This window comes from Pleurodeles waltl, chromosome 7 (assembly GCF_031143425.1).
Source record: "Pleurodeles waltl isolate 20211129_DDA chromosome 7, aPleWal1.hap1.20221129, whole genome shotgun sequence".
Lineage (NCBI taxonomy): Eukaryota > Metazoa > Chordata > Amphibia > Caudata > Salamandridae > Pleurodeles > Pleurodeles waltl.
In genome coordinates this window covers 505154465-505179338 of record NC_090446.1, presented here as the reverse complement: position 1 = coordinate 505179338, position 24874 = coordinate 505154465, and the positions used below count along the sequence as shown (strand labels likewise).

Sequence of the window (24874 nt, the reverse complement as noted above, 5' to 3'; positions counted from 1 at the left end):
AGAGTGCTGGGACCTTCTGGTCCACAGTAGCTAAGGAATCGTTCGACCGACCCAAAAGGTATTAAAAAAAATAATTTATGTAAAGCAAAAAGAGAGGTGAGGCTAAAACTCAGCCCAATGGAACTCCTCTTTTGATGTTTATCATTGATGTTAATTTACAATTTGAGTCCGAGCAAATTTGTGCAAAATTATATGAATAAAATTGAATTATGATAGACAGTAAGTTGAAAGCACACCGTATTTTGAGAGTGCTCCCACAACTTCGACCTCAGGGCAAGATCGAAGGCTGCCCTTAGGTTGAAAAACCCACATATATCTGGTTATTGCGTATATCAATGGTCCTCCACTTGATTAACAAAAAAAGTAGAAGACCTGTTACCTGGTGCTAACCTTTGAATGAGATCCTGCCTGAAAGTGGGAGAGAATCTGATTTTCCTCCATCTACATTGATAATTAATCTCCTAACATCCCCATTAGAATGGACGGATCACTCTCTCCTGACATTTAAATTTTTGGTCAGGCAGCAGCCGTCGATATCTACTCCCCAGAACAAATGGTTGAGACCATGGAAAAATATTAAATCAGAACCTTTAGCAATCGCATTAAGGCACAATTGGAATGACCCTAAGGTATCCACTCTACCCCCTCTTGCTAGATTTAATCAGGGCATCATTCAGGCAATGGACTCGCTAGCACCGGCGAGGGCTGCGGCTCCTCGCGTTACAAAAAAAACGGAATCAACCTTGGTTCTCTAAAGAGCTTAAAATATTACAAAGAAAATACCGGCAGAAAGAGCGCTGCTGGAAACTTAACCCTCGGGATGAGGAGAGAGCGAAACTTAAATCAGCTCTAAAAATTTACAAAGAAGCTTGTTTGACAGCTAAATCGGATTATTTCACACTTAAAATTAGCGAGGCGGCCAATTCCTCTAAGGAACTATTTAAAACCATCAATGCCCTCACCACCCCCCTAGGTACTTCTAAAGGTGAAAATTCCCAAGACTTTTGCAACAAAGTGGCCAATTTTTTCGAACGTAAAATTCGTAACATCTACTCTAGTTTTGAGTCGGACGATGAATATGTTAACCTATCCTTACGGTCAATTGTGCCCCCATGCCAGGGATTGACACCCCATGGGTCGCTGGATGAGCCACATTTATTATCTAGGTTTAAATTGCCATCTAAAGAGGACATGCACAAGCTTTTACTTGAATGCAAATCTGGCTCCCCTATGGATCCTTGTCCTCCTGCTATCCTGCGACTTGTACCCGACTTAGTGGTACCTATGTTGACCCCTATTTTTCAGGAAGTTCTTATAACAGGTGTGTACCCCAAGGCATGGAAAGAAACTACGATCATTCCTTTAAAAAAGAAGGAAACTGGTAAACCTGACGATTTGACTAATCTACACCCTATAGCCCTTCTTCCCTTTGCAGCTAAAATTTTAGAAAAACATCTCAATAAAGGATTAGTTGATTTCCTGTCAGCCACTAAGGGCTTAGACAGTGCGCAACATGGTTTTCGGAAATTGCATAGCACGGAATCGGCTCTCATTGCATCTTCCGACACCATACGCAGATTGGTTGATGAAGGCCAAGGGGTCTTTTTGGTTTTGCTAGATTTGTCTGCAGCATTTGATACCATCGCCCCCCATATTCTATTAGATCGTCTGTACCAGGCTGGTGTAAGAGATCAAGCTCTCAAGCTGATTGAATCCTTTCTGTCCGACAGGTGGGCTACGGTTAGTAGTGGTGATTTTAGATCCCCAGCTTATCTGCTGCTGTGTGGGGTCCCTCAGGGCTCGTCACTCAGCCCTACGCTGTTTAATGTGTACGTGGCACCGCTGGCAGAATTAATTCGTACTTTCGGCTTCATTCCCACCTTGTATGCTGATGACACTCAGATCATCATCCCTATCGATAATGATTTGGAGGAAGTGGCTATCCGCTTTAATGCTTGTATGATAGCAGTGAACAATTGAATGAGAGCCAATTGGCTAAAACTCAATTGTGAAAAAACGGAAATCCTGTGTTTCGGGATGAAGAGGGATCTCTGGTCTTCCATGTGGTGGCCGAAAGAATGCGGCACCCTCCCGGAGCCAGGATCCACCTCGAAAAACTTAGGGTTATTGTTTGATGACCAACTGTCATTTAAACCGCAGGTTAATCTGATAGTTAAGTCCTGTATGTGGATGCTGAAGAAATTAAAGAAAGTTTTCCCTTTTATTCCACCCTCCTGTAGAATTGCCACTACTCTGGCTCTAGTCATTTCTAGATTGGACTATGGAAATGCGCTGCTGCTTAACCTGGATAAAGCATCCCTCAACAAGCTACAGGTGATGCAGAACACCGCGGATAGGCTGGTATTGAAGTTACCTCGTGGGGCCTCTGCTAAGAGCTCCCTCAGAAGCCTTCATTGGCTTCCGGTAGCCCAGCGGCTTTCTTTCAAGGCACTCTGCATCACTCATAAAGCTGTCCATGGGATTGGGCCCAACGTTTTGACCTCCAAGCTACAATTCTATAGGCCTAATAGGCCGTTGCGGTCTGCTTCTGCCTATCCAATTCAAACCTCCCGTACTAAGAAGGCGAAATGGGGAGATAAAGCGTTTACCATCGCGGCCGCCAAAATCTGGAATTCACTCCCGTTGAATTTTAGGCAAGAACATAACCATTTAAGATTTAGGAGATTGGTTAAAACGTGGCTCTTCCCGCAATAACTGGGGAGTCCTTTGGTACATGGATTCTGCCCCACCTCAGTCAGCGCTTCGATGCCCACGGGTTGGAATGCGCTTTACAAATACTCAATACATACATACATACATACATACATACATACATACATACATACTTTATCAAGTAACTATCTGCAAAAGCTCTTATGCACACTATCTAGCAGGCTAATCGACCTATAATTTCCTGGGAAGCTACATGAGCCCTTTATGTGTATTGGGGCAATCACAACACCCTCCACTACTCTGGAATAGTCTCTCCTTCATTCATACTGATGAGTTTTCCATTAGGTATCCTTCTATGCCCCAGCAATATGAGTGCCCTTGGGTCTGTTGTGTCAGCCATTATATTTCAACCTTCATGTTGATCCATTGGGAGAGGGAAGTCACCCTGCTGTATTTCCATCAGTATATCTTCAAGTGTCGGCTGAGTCTGCTGTTCACTCTCGGAAGAGCTGGTTCTCCGTAATCAGTGCTTCAGTGAAAGAAGAATACTTGAAGTTTAACATTTGCAGAACTGAGTATTTACTTGTCTCCTTTGGAAAAAGTCATTGAAAACATTATTTTAAAGTTTACTTATGAGATTTTCAAGAGTAAATGTTTATTTATTAAATGTTTGTGGCACTGCTTCAGTTTAAAAGGCCCATTTTAAGTCTGGCTTGATAGTGGAGTTATCACCTCACCGTATGTGATAAAATGTACTGCTGAGAGGGGCTTGGGCTCTACCCATACGATGGTTGTCCCGAGTGCAGGTTTGATTGAGATGAAGTTGTGTGTTTCCACCGAAAAGAATGTAGTGCACTTACTGATGGATACTTTGCACACATCAGATTAGTCACCTTTAGAATATTCCACAGGTGCCAGACTAGATCCAGAAACACTTCATAGCAGTGCTTCAATGTGCCACTTGGTTGCACCATGCAGCTTCATGTTGACTTCGTTCTGCTCCGAAAGTGACAGAGTGGAGCTGCATATAAGCACCACACCTGCATGTCGACATGACTTCCTTTCTTTCCACACCTTCAGATGTAGACCTGGAACTCCTGTTCCTCTTTTGCCAGTATTCGACAAATTTCCAATCAAAATCCAGTGTGCAAAGGAACAATGCCCCTGCCTAAAATTCAGATTTCAAACTATACCGTGACTGTAGAAAATAGATGTCAGTTATGGACCTGCCACAGGTCCTCTTTACAATCGAAGTCATAAAGTAAGTTGAAGTCAAAATTGAAGCGCAAACATAAGAAGGCGAAGCTGGACTTGATCCCATCCCAACACTCACTATCAAAGGTGAAGTTGCAAGGGTGTCAAGGCGCCATTCAATCTCTCCAGGAACCAGTCTCCCGGAACCCCTATCAACTCCCCATATCCGGTGCTGACTTTCACTCCAGCTCCAGGACCTGTGCTGGTCGTCCCTTCAGTGATGCCGGCACCACTGAATGGTGTCAGAAAGGGATCTGATGCCGACTCTGATATACAACTCTGATTCAGCTACATCTCAACCCTAATCGAGGTTGTGTTCTGACACAATTTCAGTGCACCCGGTTGCCTTACATCTTATTCTGACAGTGTGCCTCCACTACATTGGAGTTGCCTCAGAAGCTTCATTGTCCTTTTAACACCTCCTCTGACCAGAACGTGATACACACAGAGATGACATTTGTGAAGAAAGTGATTCATTACCCATGCATTATGACAACAGTTTTCTACATGGACTTTAGGTAGACCATTGGACTCAATACTTCCCCTGACAGAGTTGATTCCCCCGCTTGGGCTGTCAACATTAAAGAGTGCTTCCTTTGTTGTGATAATTTGACCTATTGCTAAAATCCTGGACCTACAGACGTCCTGCAGCCTTGGCCTGCTTCCTCTGAGTCATTACACCTAGTCAGTGAAGCCCTAATGGACAGTTTGAAAGGCACTTGCTCTAAGCTTGGCTCTTACCCACCTGTGACTAGATGGATAGCCAGGCACCACAAACTGGCACCTTCAGACTCTGATTATCTTACGCAGCATCCTACTTTAGGTGGAGTCTGTCAGTCCAGGCTTCTACAAACAAGATGAATCATAATTCATTCCCTGCCACTCCCAGGTAGGGATTTAAAAACTATTCAGCCTAGCTTTAAAGTCTTGTCAGTGTAGTTTTCCAATTAGGGCAATGTACAAACGCCCTCAGGTACGTGGCCTGTGGTTTCTTCCTGGCACTTCTGGAAATAGGTATGGCCTCCTTGGCTTAAACCATTCAAAATGATCAGGATGCAGCCAAATAGTTGACTTTTGCTGGCCAAGATACTACTGATAGTCTGATGGCCACCTTAGACAAGTATGGTGCTCTGTCGTCCTACTTGGATGCAATCCACAGGTTTATCAAGAAAGGTGCCGGTATCCCTTATAGATATGCCTTTCGATGGCTCCTGCCTATTTGGTGAGAAAGCTGATTCAGCCTTAGAACATTTAAAGCGAATTGGGCCACAAACGTTTCCTCACCAATTTCAACCCTTCAGGGGCCACTTCAGGGGATTGGTGCACTGGCAACACCATGCCCCCTTCACATGCACTGCATTCACCCCAGCCCTTTGGTGTCTGGGGACTGGGATCCGGCAGGCAATGCTCGGGAAACCACAAGCATTGGTCTTCTAGACTGTTCAGCATTGCCATGCGGTTCAGTTTCTTTCCCCCTGCCATATCTTCCTCCCTCTTTAGAATGTCTCTCATGGGAGCACCTATCCATCTTACTTCAAGAAGTGCAAGCTCTACTTTTCAAAGCAGCCATTAAGAGGGTTTCAGACTTTGAAATGGGGTGGTTTATTACTCGGTATTTCCTCGTGATGAAGAAGGATGGAGGCTTTCATCCTATTTTAGATCTTTGCACTCTGAATGTCTTACTGTGGAAGGACAATGCTCACGCTGGCCCAGGTTCTCAGTGCCCTGGAGCTGAGTGACTGGTTGGTAGATATGGACCTGCAAGATGCCTATTTTCATGTGCCCATCTCGCAGTGCCACCTGTGGATCAAGGTTGGTGAAGAGCATTTTCAGTTTGCCATGCTCCATTGCAGCCTCACCAGTGCCCTTTTGGTGTTCACAACAGTAATGACTGGTTGCCAACCACTTTTGGAGGTTGGGGACACCAGTTATTTCTACCGCAACATCTGGCTGCTGAAGGTGGGCTCACCACGGTCCGTCAAAAACCACCTCCAGATGACAGTGAACCTCTTTACAGTGTTGTGTTCAGGGACTCGATCAGTGAACCGAAGCTGCACTTGACTCCTTTGCAGAGGCTTCCTTTTATTGAATCTATCTTGGACACAGTGCCTTTCAGGACCTTTTCTTTGTTGCAGTGAATCAGGGACACTTGGGTTATGACACTGATGTTTCAGCCCCTTCCCTGGATCTCTGCATGAGTAACTCTGAGGATTCTTGGGCCTTGTGCATCATGCTTGTTGACTGCACCAAGTGGCATGTGTGGACTCTGCATTGGCATCTGATATCTCAGTGGGTTACGCACCAAACAAACCTGGCAGATGCAATCCCCAAGTTTTAGATGAGACCACACACTGTCTGCAGAGGTGGCTGCTTGACCGTAGTCTGACCAGCAGCATACCCCTGTCCCTTTCCCAGCCAGAGCTTATTATCATGATAGATATGTCACTGTTGGGTTGAGGATGTCATCTAAGAAAGTGAGAAATCTGGAGACACTAGTCTCAAATAGAAACCCAGCTCTATATTAGTCTGTTGGAAGTGTGTGCCATTTGCATGGTGTTGAAGGACTTCCTGTCATCGATCAGGGGGAGGCTGATGCAGGTTCTCAAGGAAAACTCAAAAGCCACGTGGTACTGTAACACGCAGGAGGAGTGGTATTCTGTGTCTGGAGGCTCTGCATGTTTGGAGGTTGCTGAAATGTCGGGCGTCTCCCTGATTCTGAACCCCCGGTGAGATCCATGATCACCAGGGTGGATGAGCTCAGCTGGTGGTTCCTGGCAGACCACTAATGGTGTCTACACCCTAAGGTGGCATAGGGAAAACACTGTCTAAATCTTTTCTCAGTTTTTCTAGATCTTTGGCAAGAACACACAGTGTCCAAACACTTGCATGTTGGAGTTTATGTAAAAGGTCTCGCTAGGGCATTCATTTCAACTGGAGAAAAACACTGGGCTCCTGTATGCCTTCCTGCCTCTGCCACCTCTGCTCAGAGTTCTGAATATGATTAGAAATACATTGGCACAAGTCATCCTAGTATGAGCCGAGGTTAGAACGCCTCAGCATGTGCATCTGCCCTCCAATAAGGCTACCACTCTGGATGGATCTTCTTCTACAACAAGAGGGCAGAGTTTGGTCCCGAACCTGGCCAATATGCACCTTTATGTGTGTGGAGATTGAGCAACAACAATTGACTGTGTTTGATCTGCCACCAAAGTTATGGATTTCATCCTGGCTTTCTGGCGCCCTTCCACAAAGTCTGTTTACGTCTGGCACAAAATGGTGGCCTAGTGTGGAGTCTGCAAGACCGACCCTTTTCAACCCAGAATGGCAGGCTTTTTTTTCTGTTTTGTCGCTGGCCAAGCAAGGCCTTGCAGTGGGCACTATAAAGGATATTTGGTGACGCATTCAGCCTTTCTGTGTATGATGGACCAATTATTCTTTTTCGAATCACCTGTTGTGATATGTTCTCTTAAGGGTTTGATTCATGTTCCCTCCCAAACCGTTTATGATGCCAGGGTGGGACCTCAATTTGGTCCTGACATTTCTCTTGTGTACTCCCTTTGAGCCAATGCACAGCTAGTCTTCTGACTATAAAGACTGTATTCCTCATTGCGATCACTTCACCTCCTCACATGAGTGAGCTCCAGTTTCTCTCAGTGCAACTGTCCTACACCACCTTTTTTCTGGACTATCTGGTGTTGAGGACCCAGGCAGCCTTCTTGCTAAAAGTTGTACCTCCTGTTCACGTTGGGCTATCCATCACCTTTCCCAGCATTCTTTGCCCAGGCTCACCCTTCAACAAGGATGAGACTCATTGGCTGGACCTCGAAAGAGCTTTAGACTTGTATATTGGTTGAATTAAGGCCCATTGGGTGAACTACCAGCTTTTTGTGTTCTCTGGGGGAAAGAAAAGGCCACGCAATGCACGAACGGACTCTGTTGAGGTGGATAGTCTTCTGCATCAAAATCTGCTATGCATTGGCCAAAAATCAGCATCTGGAAGGTCTGACTGCCCATTTCACCAGGGCTAAGGCTGCCACTAATGCATGGCATGTGGAGTGCCTGTGATTGACTTCTGTGAGGCCTCAATATGGCTGTTAGTGCACACGTTCATGAAGCCTTGTCAACCAGGTGCAACAAGAAGGGCATTTCGCCTTTATGGTCCTGCCAGATGTTTTGGTCTGAGTCCACTCCACAGACCCTCAACCTTGGGAGGTAATGCATGGGTATCTGTTCTAAAGGTGAAGAATCTTGACAAAAGAACAAGTTACTTATCTCCGGTAACGCTCTTTCTGATGGATGCTCTATGTAAGGACATTTTCCTATGTGCCCTCCTACGTCCCTGTTCTGCAGAGTTGACCCCCTTTTACCATCTAATAATATCCCAGATCTGCACACTGGTACCTCCAATTAATTTGTGCTCCATATCTGTTGGGATAGAAAGGGTCCAGCAAGAAGCTGATTTTTACATGCAGGGTTGAAACTTACATGCGCTCCACTCCGTCACTTCCAGGATGGAACGAAGTCAACATTGAGCTGTGGAACTTCACCTAGCAGCGTGCGATAACACTGCTATGAAAAGTTCCTGACTCTAGTATGTTGCCTGTATATTATTCTAAAGGTGAAGAATCTACAGTCTGAGTATCCGTCAGAAAGAGTGTTACCAAAGGTAAGTTACTTGTTCTTTTGGCTTGTTGGAAAGCTTACACTCAATATAGCAGCACTGAGTTAGTAGTGCTGAAAAGAAAATTACGTTGGCTATAGGCCTGATCTGTTTATTATGAACTGTTACAGTAAAGGCAGTAGACTTAGCATATTTATTGTGGAGAGCGTATGTTAACATCAATTCATTTAAAGGTGGATTGTTATGTTTTTGTTTGAAAGCACACAAAGAAGGATTTTATTACATGGAATCTCACATACTATTGTAGCAAATAAGGGGTTTGGCATTGTTCACCCCCTCTGACAAACTGTGGGCGTAGAAGATTTGCACTGTGAGAATCTTTGTTATGATTTTGCTTGGCCAACTGTAATTTTGTATACATCTGTAATTTTATGACTGTATGCCTCATGGTTGTATTGTGAGAAAGTTTACAGTAAGTGCACTTGGCCTTAGTTGTTTACGGGGGCGAGCTAACCACTATGTGCCCAGTTGGTGCACTGGAAAAGGTTATGCCTTATGTCATAGGTGTGTTTAAGTTTATTATGAAAAGTTAAGACAAAAGCAGGTAAGTCTGGTTTATTTATTGTGAAAAATATTGTTAACGGCAGTGAGCCTCTGACAATGGATAGTTACCATATTATGTTACAAACAGTAGACAATTATGTTTTTTTACAGGTAATTAGCATAGTAGGCAGGTGTTTTGGTGTTGGTCACCCACTCTCACAAACCCAAGGAGTGGAAGATTTTCACATGATGGTGTTTGTGCCCAATTTAGTTGGGGGGAGGGCATGGCCATGTGGGTAGCCCCTACCCCTATATATAAATATTGTTTTGTTAAAAAATCCCAATGTTTAGTGGGCTTTCTGCCCCCCTCCTCCCTAAGTGGCAGATCGGGGATTAATTGCGCAGGAGGTGCCCCACTAGGAAACCATTGCCATCCAAGATTCAGATTCAGACATCCAATCTGACGTTGAGAGCCAAGAACTGACTTCGGCACAAACCGTGAGTACAGTGGCCCCACTTCTTACCACAAAATCTCCAAAAAGACTCCATACCGAGGTCACGAGATGACCACTGCATTTAAGCCATGGTTGGTCTTGGAAAGAAATTTCAGATGCTCCGCCCATCGGCTCGGCACCGAAAACCATGAAGACTGCGGCTGCATCTTCAACTCCAACCTCATCAACTTTGGTCAGACCTTCTACCACCAAACACACGGCACTGGCTGTTACAAGCAGATAGTCTTTGGATACAAGTTTGGCACCAAAAAAAGATCTGACCAAAAATGTAGTGCAGAAAGCAAAGGAACATGTTCCTTCGGAGCATTTGGACCCAAGCCATTCCTCCACCACGCCTTTGCCTGTTCAACCTATATTAGAGGCAATGGACGCTAGACAGCGCAAAATATATATTCTAGAAGGCGCAGGACGAATTTTAGCTTCCTCTACAGTTACTTTTAAAAGGAAGCTAACTTTCCAGGAGGCACTGGACACCTCACCCCGTTAAAAGAAGAAAAAAAAAAAAACTCCCTAGGGAAAGGCATGTTTCCACAGAGCTTGTTTGTCCTATTCCACCTCCTCTACCTCCACCTGCTTCTCCTCCCCCTCTTTCTCCCACTTCTCCAACTTAAGTAGACCACACTCCACAAGGTTCACCATTATTTGACGAAACTGTTTAGAGGAGATAACACCAGATCAGGATCCCTGTGATTCCTATGATCCAAACCCAGTTATTGATACTGATCCAGACTTGTATCCCGCTAGACTGTCTCCTCCAGAAGATACTACCAGCTACCAACAAGTAATTGCTAGGGTAGCTGCATACCATAATGTACCTGCACTTAAGGATCCTATTGAGCAGGATTTTCTATTTGACACACTTACCACCGCACAGAGGGACACCCAATATCTCCCTATGCTCTCAGGTATGAAGCTTCATGCAAACAACATTTTCGAAGAACCTGTCCATTCAAGAATAACGTCAAGGGTAGATAGAAATACAAACCAGCTCCTTCCAACCCTTTATTTATCATATCACAAGTGCCGCCAGACTCTATAGTGGTTACTACTGCCTGGAAAAGAGCTACTAGCCAGGCCCCTGGAGACTCTGCCCCTCCTGACAAAGACAGTAAAAAGATTGATGCAGCAGCAAAAGAGTAGCTGCGCAAGCTGCTAATCATTGGCGGATAGCCAATTTCCAAGCCCTACTCTCTCTATATTATAGAGTTTATGGGGACGAAATGGAGGATCTCCTCCAATATCTCCCAGAGGAGCATCGCAAACTTAGCCAACAAATTGTGTCAGAGGGGCAAGCCATTGCCAATAAGTCCATCAGATGTGCACTGGATGCTGCAGATACCGGTGCATGAGGCATAAATACAAGTGTCCTAATCAGAAGACGTGCATGGCTTAGGTTCTCTTGAGTTTAAGCCAGAAGTACAGCGAGCAACCTTTCAATATGACCTTTAAAAAAGAACACCTCTTTGGTCATCAAGTTGATTACCCCTTGGAAAAACTAAAAAAGGACACGGATACTGCGAAGGCCATGGAAGCTCCTCACTCACAGGCACAAAGAGGATTCTTTTGTTGCCAACTCTATAGAGGGGGTTACAAATCAACAGCTTTATCAGCCTTCCACCTCTCAAAACAAACATGCTCAGGTTCCTAAACCACAGACTCTTTCAGAGGAGCGTTCAGAGGTCATAATTTCAGAGGCAGTGGCAAAAACAACAATTTACGGAGGCTCAGGTTCTACAACAAAATACCGACTACCTCAGCATACCCAAACACCATATAACACCAGTTGGGGGACATCTTCACAACTTCTGTACTCAATGGACACAAATAACATAGGTCAAATTAATCCTCTCCATTATCCAACATGGTTATTGCATGCAGCGCACAACCACACCTCCCAATATCCCTCCTCGCACACAGGTTATCTTAAAAACACCTCACCCTCCTCAAACAAGAGATGGAAACTCTCCTTTCAAAAGGGGCTATAGAACCAGTTCCACCCAAATATCAAGGAACAGGAGTATATTCACTATATTTCCTCATTCCAAAAAGGGTCAGGTCACTCAGACCCATTTTACATGTCAGCCCCTAAATCAATAGATTCTTACAGAACATTTTCACTTGGTCACTCTTCAGGATGCCATTCCACTTCTTCAACAGGGAGATGTTATGACCGTTATAGACCTCAAAGATGCATACTTCCACATTCCCATCCATCCTGCGCACTGCAGATATTTAAGATTTGCGAGTACTGGCAAAAGATTATCAGTTAAAAGTCCTACCTTACACACCTGCTCTTGGGGAATTTACAAATGCCTAGCAGTGGTTGCAGCACATCTCAGACGACAAATGATTCATGACTTCCCATACCTGGATGACTGGCTTATCAAAGTCAGCAAGTTGCAACAATGTCAATCCAACACACAAATTACAGTAAACTTTCTTCACAAATTTGGATTCACAATCAACTTTGTAAATTCTCATCTACAACCTCTACAGTTTCGACCATATTTAGGGGCAATTCTCAACACTCAACTAGGGTTAGCATACCCCAGTGCAGCTCGGATACAAAACTTCCAGCAGCTGCTGCCTCAGTTTCAACAGAATCACACTCACTGCCAACTGTCATGCGGCTTTTAGGGATGATGGTATCTTGCATTGCCATCGTATTCAATGCCAGACTTCACATGCATCAGCTACAGCAATACCTGTCTTGTCAGTGGTCTGTCACAGGGTCGACTTCAAGTTCTAGTGTAGATAGCCCGCCAAACTTACCACTCTCTGCAATGGTAGAATTTCACCAACCTCTTAAAAGGGTAGCCCTTTCAAGACCCTGTGCCTCAACTCGTTCTGACCACGAATGCATCCTTGACAGGCTGGGGAGCACATCTTCAAAATTTCGCATGCTGGGTCTTTTGGATTACACACATTGTTCCAAGCCAAGCACATCAACTATCTTAAGCTTCAGGCGCTATTTTAGCCCTCAAAGCTTTCCTACCTTGTTGGAAATGGCTGTTTTTGCAGGGTTAGCCCCGAAATGTTTGCCTTCTTCCTCCTTTTTTTTTTTTCCAGGTCTGTTTTTGCTGGTTTATTGTCTCTGTGCACTTTACCACTGCTAACCAGTGCTAAAGTGCAACTGCTCCCTATAGAAATTGTACTGTTGATTGATATATCCATGATTGGCATATTTGATTTACTGGTAAGTCCCTAGTAAAGTGCACTAGAGGTGCCCAGGGCCTATAAATCAGATGCTACAGCACTGGTTGTGCCACCCTCATTAGTAGCCCTGTAATAAGGGCTCAGATCTGCTTCTGCAGTGTCTGTGTATGCAGTTTTAAACTGCCAATTCGACCTGGCAAGTGTACCCACTTGCCAGGCCTAAACCTTCCCTTTTACTACATGTCAGGCACCCCTAAGGTAGGCCCTAGGTAGCCCTGGGGGCAGGGTGCAGTGTGTGTTTAAGGTCGGGCATATACTAGTGTGTTTTATATGTCCTAACAGTGAAATACTGCCAATTAACGTGGGGGCTGCCTTTAAATATCCTTAAAGATCAGATTCCCCTTGAGAGCAGATAAGAATATGGAGTTTAGGGTCTCTGAATTCACAATGTAAAAATACATCTTTTATTAAAGTTGGTTTTTAAATGGTCTGTTCGAAAATGCCACTTTTAGAAAGTAGGCATTTTCTTGCTTAAACCATTCTGTGACTCTACCTGTTTGTGGATTCCCTGTCTGGGTCAGTTTGACAGTTGGGCTGTTCACACCTCTTCTCTAGACAGTGACACAAAAGGGGGCGAGGTGTAGCCTGCATATCCTGATGAGCCATCTGAGCTAGAGGGGAGGGAGGAGTGGTTGTCCACATCTGAAAGGACTGTGCTTGCAATCACACAATGCAGTTTCTGACCCCCTGGTGTGTGTTTGGGGTCTGGCCTGGGCAAGGAAGGATCTTGCCAACTCTTGAGACTTTGCTTTGAAGTTTGCCAACTTCAAAGGCAGAAAAGGGTATAAGAAGAAGACCCCAAACCCCAGACTTCTAGAATCTTTCTTGAATCAAGAGGAACCTCTGCCAAGGAGAAGAGCTGGAGGAGGAGTACTGTCCCTTTGCTGTGCTGTTTTGCTGGACTGGCCTGCAGTTGCTGATTCTGCCTTAAAAAAGTGCAAAGGGTGAACTTTGCTGTGTATCCTGCTTGAGAAAGTTCTCCAAGGGCTAGGAGTAAAACTTGCCTCCTTTTGGAAGTCTCAAGGACACCAAAAAATTCAGTTTCCTCGACCTGCTGCACTGGGTGTTTTGTGCTGTTCAAGAAGAATAACCACTGCGGCGTCGCCAACGACGCGTTGGCCTGCACCGTGACCTGCCGCTGTCGCATGGAGTCGCATTGCCCCGCTTCGCACCGCAACCCTGCTCTCACCAACGCCGTCACTTCGCCGCTGCTCACACCGCCACCTAAGGGCCCTGTACTCCTGCATCGCCTGCTTACACCGCAGCGTGGGCCTCCCTGATGCCACCGCTCCTGCTGGCACCGTGGCCTGTGGACACTGCTTGTGAGGAGCACAAAGCACCGTCCCGCACCGCAGCCCTAGTCTACCCACGCCAGCACCATTGACTCCAGTGCCGTCACCAGGCATTCCTGCCTGCACCAGTACCTGTAGACACTGCTCGTGAGGGTTACGAAGCCCCGTCCCGCACCACTGGCTTGGGCCTACTGATGACAGCGCTTCCGCAATAACGACGCCGCTGCCTGCACTGTGACCTGTGGACACCACACATCGCATCGTCCCGCTTCGCACTGCAGCCCCGACGCCAACACCTCCAGCGCGATCTGCAAAGCGTGTGACTTCAAGGGCCTGACGACTCCTGCACCGACTCTAGAACCGACACAGCGGCGTCAGCAACGCTGCTCTCCGGGGATCACGGCGCCCTACAAATCCAAGGTACTCTTTGCAGGTCTTCCCGACACCATAGCTGGCCTGGGATGCCGCGGCCAGCCTGAACTGTTGGTTTTGTGGATCACGACGCCGTGATAGCCCCAGGTGGAGCTATTGACTTCAAGGAACTGTATTTTTAAGTAAATCTTGCAGAACTCATATTTTTATTACTGTATGTTGGATCTTTATTGTATTTGGTCTTGTTTTAAATAGATATTGGCTATTTTTCTAAAACTGGTGTGGTGTCCTTTTGTAGTGTTTTCAATGTGTTACTGTGTTATGAGATAAGCCTGACTGCTCATGCCAAGCTACCAAGGGGGTGAGCAGGGGAGTTATCTGAGCTGGTATCTCCATTATCCTGACTATGGTGAGGGTCCCTACTTGGACAGTGTGCAAACTGATTGCCAGCTAGAGACCCCATTTCTAACATACCTCACCTCACACATAAAGTTGTCCTTGTCCAGACGGACAATGTGACAGCGATGTATTGTCTACCAAAGAGGGGGGCGATGTAGGTGGGTAGGCAGGGACACGATAGTTACAGTTATCGGAACTGACACAAAAAAATTGGAATGAGCTCATCACCACCACATTCACCTACTAGCAGAGTATCTCACAGGCACAGACAACAACTTTTTAGATCTGCTCAGCAGGATGCATCAACAAGTCCACAAATGGGACACCACCCGTACATCCTTCAAAAATACTTCCAAAGGTGGGGAAATCCTCAAATAGATCTTTTTGCCACAGAAAAGAAAATGCAAAATGCCCAAACTGTGCATAGAGGTACTCACCCTTTCTCCAAGGGCAATGCTCTATGGATGAGCTAGTCATGGATATTTGCTTACGCTTTTCCACCTCTCACACTCGTTCCACTTCTGATTTGCAAGCTCAGACGTCACTAACTATGATACTGGTAGCGCCCACATGGGCATGTCAACCTTGGTTCACAACACTTCTGGGCCTCTCGTAAGTTCCTCCCGAGAAGCTCCCCAACAGGCTGGATCTTCTCACACAGAGCCACCAACAGATCAGGCAACCAGACCCCCAAATTGGTCCATTTAGCAATATGGCTATTTCCGGTCCAAACACATTGATCCAATTAAGGCATCAGTCCAAGAAATTATTTGCTACTTGCTTCATTTGCAGCAAACTAAATTGGCTTACACGTCAAACAGATTACATCTTGCAGCTATAGTTGCATACTTACAAAAGAGAGAACATATTTCAATGTTCAGAATCCCTGTTATTTAAACTTTCATGGGAGGACTTACAAGGGTAATTCTGCCTAGACTTCCACCTGTTCCATCGTGGAATCTTAACATTGTACTCACTGGGCTCATGGGCCCTCCATTGGAGCCACTTCACTCATGTCCTATTCAGTTCCTTTCATGGAAAGTAGCTTTTTGGTTGTAATCACATCACTTAGACGTGTCGGTGAGCTCCAAGCCTTAACAATAGAGGAAACTTTCTTTCAAATTCATAAGGATAAGGTGGTCCTTGGCACAAATCCAAGATTCCTACCAAAAGTGGTGTCTCAATTTTATATCAATCTGACCATTGATTTACCAGTTTTTATCCCACAACCTGATTAAGTAGCAGAGAGGGCAGTCCACACATTAGATGTAAAGCGGGCACTCGTACTATATTGACAGGACTAAAGAGTTTAAGAAAACGAAACAACTTTTTATGGCATTCGCTTTGCCATTCAGGGGCAATCCAATTTCCTAAAAATGCAAAGCTAGATGGATGCTTAATGTACACAAACATGTCATGCTAAGGCAAAAATAAATTTGCCACAAACTCATAGGGCACATTCCACTAGGGAAAAAGGTGCTCCTATGGCTTTTTTCAGAAATATTTCTTTAGCTGACCCATGCAGAGCAGTTACTTGATCTATATCAAACACGTTCACAAAGCATTATTGTGTGGATGCACAAGCACAACAGCAAACTATGTAGGACAAGCTGTCCTAAGAACTCTTTTTCAGGCAACTGCAATTTCCACAGGCTAGCCACTGTTTTTTGGCTGGACTGCATCACAGTCTATGCAAAGCATGTGTATCTACAGTCACACATGCCACCAAACGAAAAATGTTACTTACCCAGAAGACATCTGTTTGTGACATGTAGTGCTGTAGATTCACATGCACCCACCCTCTTACCTATACACCTATTGCAGTTACTGTACATTTGTTTATATTTGTAGATAAACTTTCAGGGACGTTTTTCGCTATACTTCCTTCTCATTCCTCTTTCTCACCTGCCTGCGGGAAAATAATCTAATAAATGACTTGATGCCCATGCGTGTTATCAAAGGATAGGGAGGAGTCACTCGATCCTGCGACTCAAAACATCTTCTTAGAAGAAAAACAACTTGTAACTCTCCGGACCCAACACTAGATGTCAGGATAATGCAAAGCATGTGAATCTACAGCACTACATGCCATGAACAGATGTCTACTGGGTAAGTAACATTTTCCTTCCCCTTTTATTAGGGATGGGGGTATGGCCATGCACATGCTGGTCAGCCCCCACCCCAATATTTTTATTTTAAATAAAGTCTCCGGTGCCTAGTGGCCTTTCTGCCCTCTTGGGGAGGGTTAGTTGGCCCAATCTGCCCCTCCAGGGGGCATAAAGACTGAAATATAAGTAGTGTCCCGGGGGAGGGCACAAGCTAGTGAGTGGATTGGATCCTGCTTGGGGATCGCCCTCTTGTGGCGATCCCCGAGCAGGGATCCACTGGGCAGAGGTACCTTTGGAAAGGGGACATTCTCCTGTTTCCAACCATAACTCTCCCTTTAGAATCAGTGCTCAGGGGGCTGAAATAGCCCACCTGAGTACTGATTCAGTGAAAGTAAAATGAGCCCCTCTACTTCTTTTACTTTTCCTTTAACTGCAGTGACGTCAGCTCGCCCTGCATGCTGCTCGTCATTGTGGTTTAAAAAACTAAATAAATAAAGCGTCATACTTCTCGGGAAGCTCTTCCCGAGCAACCTGACCAAAAGAAACATAATGAATTCCCTCTGATGCTGAGCACCGGAGGGGCCTTTCGGTGCCTCCCAGTGTTGGCCAGTGGCAGTTACACTGACTATGGAGGTTGTGTGGATGTCAGCCATTGGCCGACTCCCACACTTATAGGGTTAAGATGTATTGTTTTTGCACAGTGTTAAAACCTGCAGTCGGTATTTTGTTACATGAAATCTCATAGATTACATTTGTAGGGAAGGGTTTTAATGTTAGTTAACCACTTTGGCAAACCGTTGAAGTAGAAGAGTGCACGATAATACTTTGTACCAAAATCTCTTGGGAATGCCTGACAGGCTTAAGTGCCATATATATATATATGTTCGATGGCATCTGTCGCTGTAGATACCCATGTTTTGCAATAGCTCGCCATCTGGTGTTGGGCCGGAGTGTTACAAGTTGTTTTTCTTCGAAGAAGTCTTTCGAGTCACGGGACCGAGTGACTCCTCCTTTTGTCTCCATTGCGCATGGGCGTCGACTCCATCTTCGATTGTTTTTTTTCCGCCATCGGGTTCGGACGTGTTCCTGTCGCTCCGAGTTTCGGAACGGAAAGATAGCTAATTTCGGAAGATTTTCGTCGGTATTGTTGCGTTCGGGATCGGCGTAGTTAGATTCAACACCGCGTCGAAGGATCGAAGAGCTCCGGTGCCCTTCGGGGGTAGTTTTTTAGATCCCCCGTCGGGGCCTGGTCGGCCCGACCGCGTGCTGAAGAACGCCGATGGAACGGACCCCGTTCCGTTTCTGCCCCAAATGCCACAATAAATACCCCTATACAGACCAACACTTGGTCTGTAACCTGTGCCTGTCACCTGAGCACAGTGAAGACACCTGCGAGGCCTGTCGTGCGTTCCAGTCCCGAAAAACACTCCGAGACCGTCGAGCCAGAAGACTTCAGATGGCGTCCGCGCCGACAGCCCACCGAGAGTTCGAGGAACAAGAAGAGGAAGGTACCTTCTCGATCCAAGACTCAGACTCCGAAGGATTCGACGATACACAAACCGTGAATAAGACGTCGAAAACCACACAGAGGAAGATTTACAAGGCCCAGGGGACGCCACTGCCACCAGGCCATGGCTCCACCCATAAATTCGGTGACCGACCGTCGGCACCGAAAAAGGCCCAAACAGTGCCGAGATCGTCCGACTCCGGTCGAGACACCGGCACGCAGCCTTCTCGGGACCGAGAAAGTGCTGGAGACGAGCCTCGACACCGAGATGCCGGTGTAGACACGGCTCGACGCCGAGACAGCGGCCCCGAAGAAGATCGGCGCCGACAGGTTTCGGCCCCGAAAATGAAAAAAGTCACCTTGGAGCCGAAAAATGACGCAGACAGGGTTTCGGTCCCGAAACAAACTGCAACCGACCCAGCTTCAGGCTCTTATACAGAAGAGCACTCGCTAACCTCCCAAATGCAAAAGCATAGGTTTGAGGAAGAGCTACAATCAACTGATGTGGACCATACGCAAAAGCGTATTTTCATACAGCAGGGGACAGGAAAAATAAGCACCCTTCCCCCTATTAGAAGAAAGAGAAGGTTGGAGTTCCAAACTGAACAGACACCACAACCAAAAGTGGTGAAAAGAGTTACCCCACCACCCTCTCCTCCGCCCGTGATTAACGTCTCACCAGCACAAACTCCATCACACTCCCCAGCTCACACCACCATAAGCCAGGGTGACCAAGATCAAGACGCATGGGACCTATACGACGCCCCAGTGTCAGATAACAGTCCGGAGGCATACCCTACGAAGCCATCTCCACCAGAGGACAGCACCGCGTATTCTCAAGTGGTGGCTAGAGCAGCACAATTTCACAACGTAAGCCTCCACTCAGAACAGGTCGAGGATGATTTTTTATTCAACACACTCTCCTCCACCCACAGCTCATACCAAAGCCTGCCTATGCTCCCTGGTATGCTCCGGCACGCAAAAGAAATCTTTAAGGAGCCGGTCAAAAGTAGGGCAATCACACCAAGGGTGGAAAAATAGTATAAGGCGCCTCCTACAGACCCGGTTTTCATCACTACACAGCTGCCACCAGACTCTGTCGTTGTAGGAGCAGCTAGGAAAAGGGCCAACTCCCACACATCTGGAGATGCACCACCCCCAGATAAAGAAAGCCGCAAGTTCGATGCAGCTGGTAAGAGAGTCGCAGCACAAGCTGCAAACCAGTGGCGCATCGCGAACTCCCAGGCACTACTTGCGCGCTATGACAGAGCCCACTGGGACGAGATGCAACATCTCATTGAACATCTGCCCAAGGACTTACAAAATAGGGCAAAACAAGTGGTTGAGGAGGGACAGACCATTTCCAACAACCAGATCCGCTCCTCCATGGACGCTGCAGATACAGCTGCACGGACAATTAATACATCTGTAACTATCAGAAGGCATGCATGGCTCCGAACGTCTGGATTTAAACCAGAGATTCAACAAGCAGTTCTCAATATGCCTTTTAACGAAAAAGAACTGTTCGGTCCAGAAGTGGACACAGCGATTGAGAAACTCAAAAAAGATACGGACACTGCCAAAGCCATGGGTGCACTCTACTCCCCGCAGAGCAGAGGGAATTACAGCACATTCCGTAAAACACCCTTTAGAGGGGGGTTTCGGGGTCAGAGCACACAAGCCAGCACCTCACAAGCAACACCGTCCAGTTACCAGGGACAGTATAGAGGAGGTTTTCGGGGACAATATAGAGGAGGGCAATTCCCTAGGAATAGAGGAAGATTTCAGAGCCCCAAAACCCCTACTACTAAACAGTGACTCACATGTCGCTCACCCCCTCCACACAACACCTGTGGGGGGAAGAATAAGTCATTATTACAAAGCATGGGAGGAAATCACTACAGACACTTGGGTTCTAGCAATTATCCAACATGGTTATTGCATAGAATTTCTACAATTCCCTCCAAACATACCACCAAAAGCACAAAATTTGACAACACATCATTCCAATCTCCTGGAGATAGAAGTGCAGGCACTATTGCAAAAGAATGCAATCGAATTAGTGCCAAACACACAAATAAACACAGGAGTTTACTCACTGTACTTTCTGATACCAAAGAAGGACAAAACGCTGAGACCAATCCTAGACCTCAGAGTAGTGAACACTTTCATCAAATCAGACCACTTTCACATGGTCACACTACAAGAAGTATTGCCATTGCTAAAACTACACAACTACATGGCAACTTTAGACCTCAAGGATGCTTATTTCCATATACCAATACACCCATCGCACAGGAAATACCTAAGGTTTGTATTCAAGGGAATACATTACCAATTCAAGGTACTGCCTTTCGGATTAACAACCGCACCAAGAGTCTTTACCAAATGTCTAGCGGTAGTCGCTGCACACATAAGAAGGTAGCAAATACATGTGTTCCCATATCTAGACGACTGGCTAATCAAGGCCCATTCGTTAATAGAGTGCTCAAATCACACAAATCATATCATACAAACCCTCTTCAAACTAGGGTTCACCGTCAACTTCACAAAATCCAAAATTCTGCCGCGCAAGGTACAACAATACCTGGGAGCCATAATAGACACATCAAAAGGAGTAGCCACTCCAAGTCCACAAAGAATTCAAAATTTCAACACCATCATACAACGCATGTATCCAACACAAAGGATACAAGCAAAGATGGTACTACAACTCCTAGGCATGATGTCTTCATGCATAGCCATTGTCCCAAACGCAAGACTGCACATGAGGCCCTTACAACAGTGCCTAGCATCACAATGGTCACAAGCACAGGGTCACCTTCTAGATCTGGTGTTAATAGACCGCCAAACTTACCTCTCGCTTCTGTGGTGGAACAACATAAATTTAAATAAAGGGCGGCCTTTCCAAGACCCAGTGCCACAATACGTAATAACAACAGATGCTTTCATGACAGGGTGGGGAGCACACCTCGATCAACACAGCATACAAGGACAATGGAACGTACATCAAACAAAACTGCATATAAATCACCTAGAACTTCTAGCAGTTTTTCAAGCACTAAAAGCTTTCCAACCAATAATAGTTCACAAATACATTCTCGTCAAAACAGACAACATGACAACAATGTATTATCTAAACAAGCAAGGGGGGACGCACTCCACGCAGTTAAGCCTGCTAGCACAAAAGATTTGGCGTTGGGCAATTCACAACCAAATTCGCCTAATAGCACAATTTATACCAGGGATCCAAAATCAACTCGCAGACAATCTCTCTCGAGATCACCAACAGGTCCACGAATGGGAAATTCACCCCCAAATTCTGAACACTTATTTCAAACTCTGGGGAACAACTCAGATAGACTTGTTTGCGACAAACGAGAACGCAAAATGCCAAAACTTCGCATCCAGATACCCACACAAACAGTCCCAAGGCAATGCCCTATGGATGAACTGGTCAGGGATATTTGCTTACGCTTTTCCTCCTCTCCCTCTCCTTCCTTACCTGGTAAACAAACTCAGTCAAAACAAACTCAAACTCATATTAATAGCACCAACTTGGGCAAGGCAACCCTGGTACACAACGCTGCTAGACCTATCAGTAGTACCCTGCATCAAATTGCCCAACAGGCCAGATCTGTTGACACAACACAACCAAAAGATCAGACACCCAGATCCAGCATCGCTGAATCTAGCAATCTGGCTCCTGAAATCCTAGAATTCGGGCACTTACAACTTACCCAAGAATGTATGGAAGTCATAAAACAAGCCAGAAGGCCATCCACCAGGCACTGCTATGCAAGTAAATGGAAGAGGTTTGTTTGCTACTGCCATATTAATCAAATACAACCATTACACACAACTCCAGAACATGTAGTGGGTTACTTGCTTCACTTACAAAAATCTAACCTGGCTTTCTCTTCCATTAAAATACACCTTGCAGCAATATCTGCATACCTGCAGACTACCTATTCAACTTCCCTATATAAGATACCAGTCATTAAAGCATTCATGGAGGGCCTTAGGAGAATTATACCACCAAGAACACCACCTGTTCCTTCATGGAACCTAAATGTTGTCCTAACTAGACTTATGGGTCCACCTTTTGAACCCATGCACTCCTGCGAAATACAGTTCCTAACCTGGAAGGTGGCATTTCTCATCGCCATTACTTCCCTAAGAAGAGTAAGCGAGATTCAGGCGTTTACAATACAGGAACCTTTTATACAACTACACAAGAATAAGGTCGTCCTAAGGACCAATCCTAAATTTTTGCCAAAGGTTATTTCACCGTTCCATCTAAATCAAACAGTGGAACTTCCAGTGTTCTTTCCACAGCCAGATACCGTAGCTGAAAGGGCACTACATACATTAGATGTCAAAAGAGCATTGATGTATTACATTGACAGAACAAAGAACATCAGAAAGACTAAACAACTATTTATTGCATTTCGAAAACCTCATGCAGGAAACCCAATATCAAAACAAGGTATAGCCAGATGGATAGTTAAATGCATCCAAATCTGCTACCTTAAAGCTAAACGACAGCTGCCCATTACACCAAGGGCACACTCAACCAGAAAGAAAGGTGCTACCATGGCCTTTCTAGGAAACATCCCAATGCAAGAAATATGTAAGGCAGCCACATGGTCTACGCCTCACACATTCACCAAGCACTACTGTGTAGACGTGTTATCCGCACAACAAGCCACAGTAGGTCAAGCCGTATTAAGAACATTATTTCAGACTACTTCCACTCCTACAGGCTGATCCACCGCTTTTGGGGAGATAACTGCTTACTAGTCTATGCAAAACATGCGTATCTACAGCGACAGATGCCATCGAACTGAAAATGTCACTTACCCAGTGTACATCTGTTCGTGGCATCAGTCGCAGTAGATTCGCATGTGCCCACCCGCCTCCCCGGGAGCCTGTAGCAGTTTGGAAGTTACCTTCAACTATTTGTATATGTATCATCTCAACCTTAAATAGGTGCATACTTAGTCACTCCATTGCATGGGCACTATTACTACAATTCAACTCCTACCTCACCCTCTGCGGGGAAAAACAATCGAAGATGGAGTCGACGCCCATGCGCAATGGAGACAAAAGGAGGAGTCACTCGGTCCCGTGACTCGAAAGACTTCTTCGAAGAAAAACAACTTGTAACACTCCGGCCCAACACCAGATGGCGAGCTATTGCAAAACATGCGAATCTACTGCGACTGATGCCACAAACAGATGTACACTGGGTAAGTGACATTTTCAATATCTGTCTAAGTGTTGTTTACTCTCTGCTTCGATCCCTGAGAGCGTACATAGGGTAACTATCCTGTCCACATCAGCTATGGACTCTCTTACCTCGTGAACAATGGCATTTTCTTATCTGTGTAAATCCATCTGAAAATGACTGTCGGGCCTGGTTGGCCAGTCCTTTCGTTTTCAGTTGCCTCCTTTTATAGTTCTCCTTTCATTTGTTTGCTTCTACTCTTTCTGTTCTGATTTTTATTAAGAGGGTACTACAGTTCCACAGACAGTGCCAACTGGTTGCTTGCTTGCAGCTTATTTCATTTGTAGTGTGCTGTGTCCCGCATGGCCACTTCTCGAAACCAAGTAACCATTACTGAATGCTTTTGTCCATTGTGTATCAATGTTTTACCTTTCCAAGATGGCCAACATGTTGATTCTGAATGTGGCGGCCAGACTGTAACTTTAAAAGGACAACATACTGTGTTCATTACCACTGCAAGACAGACACCTGGTACAATGTGTAGTTTTGTTATTGCAAACACACGCCTGCTGTGTGTAGACGGGAGCTTGTTTCCCTTTTCTTTTTCTACCTCTATTCTTTTCATTAATCTTGCATATGTTGTTGTTCCTCTGTCTTCTATTTTGGTTGTTTTAGAGGGTGAATGCAAGAATACATCAGTGGCTGGAATAATGATGCAGGAGTGAAATTATGACGATCAAAGTGCACGTATGATAATTAATTGGGTACCTAAACCCATCAGTGACACAAAAGACACTTTAATTCGCATCAAGACATTTTGCCTTTGACAATGCCTGCGCTGTATTGAAGTAATTGTTAATGCTACCTTCATCTACGTCCTCTGCTGAATTTCAAATTGAGATTAGAAATTGACATTTAATCTCTGGCTGAGCTGCTTTTTCAGGTTCTAATGAAGGGAATGGGTTTAGGTTACCAGACAATGATCAATTTTCTAGTCTTTGTGTAGTAGAGATTGGTGCTTAACCTGTGTTACTGCTTTCTTTACAGGCTATGTAGGAAGGGCTGCAGATTGCATAGCACACAGGAAAAGACGCCTGCCTCTTTGCAGCCTTGAACAAGGTATGTGTTCTTAGGGATGTGGGGT

General features: G+C 45.4%; 1 protein-coding gene across 9 annotated transcripts in view; it reads left to right on the top strand.

Moving 5' to 3' along the window:
* Positions 1 to 24874, top strand: part of BCKDK (branched chain keto acid dehydrogenase kinase) — a 247806-nt gene that overhangs the window by 115923 nt on the left and 107009 nt on the right. For all 9 annotated transcript variants that reach the window (XM_069244198.1, XM_069244201.1, XM_069244202.1 and 6 more), the window contains one exon: positions 24778 to 24849. The gene's annotated coding sequence lies outside the window, so the exon portion shown is untranslated. The remainder of the gene's footprint in view (positions 1 to 24777; positions 24850 to 24874) is intronic.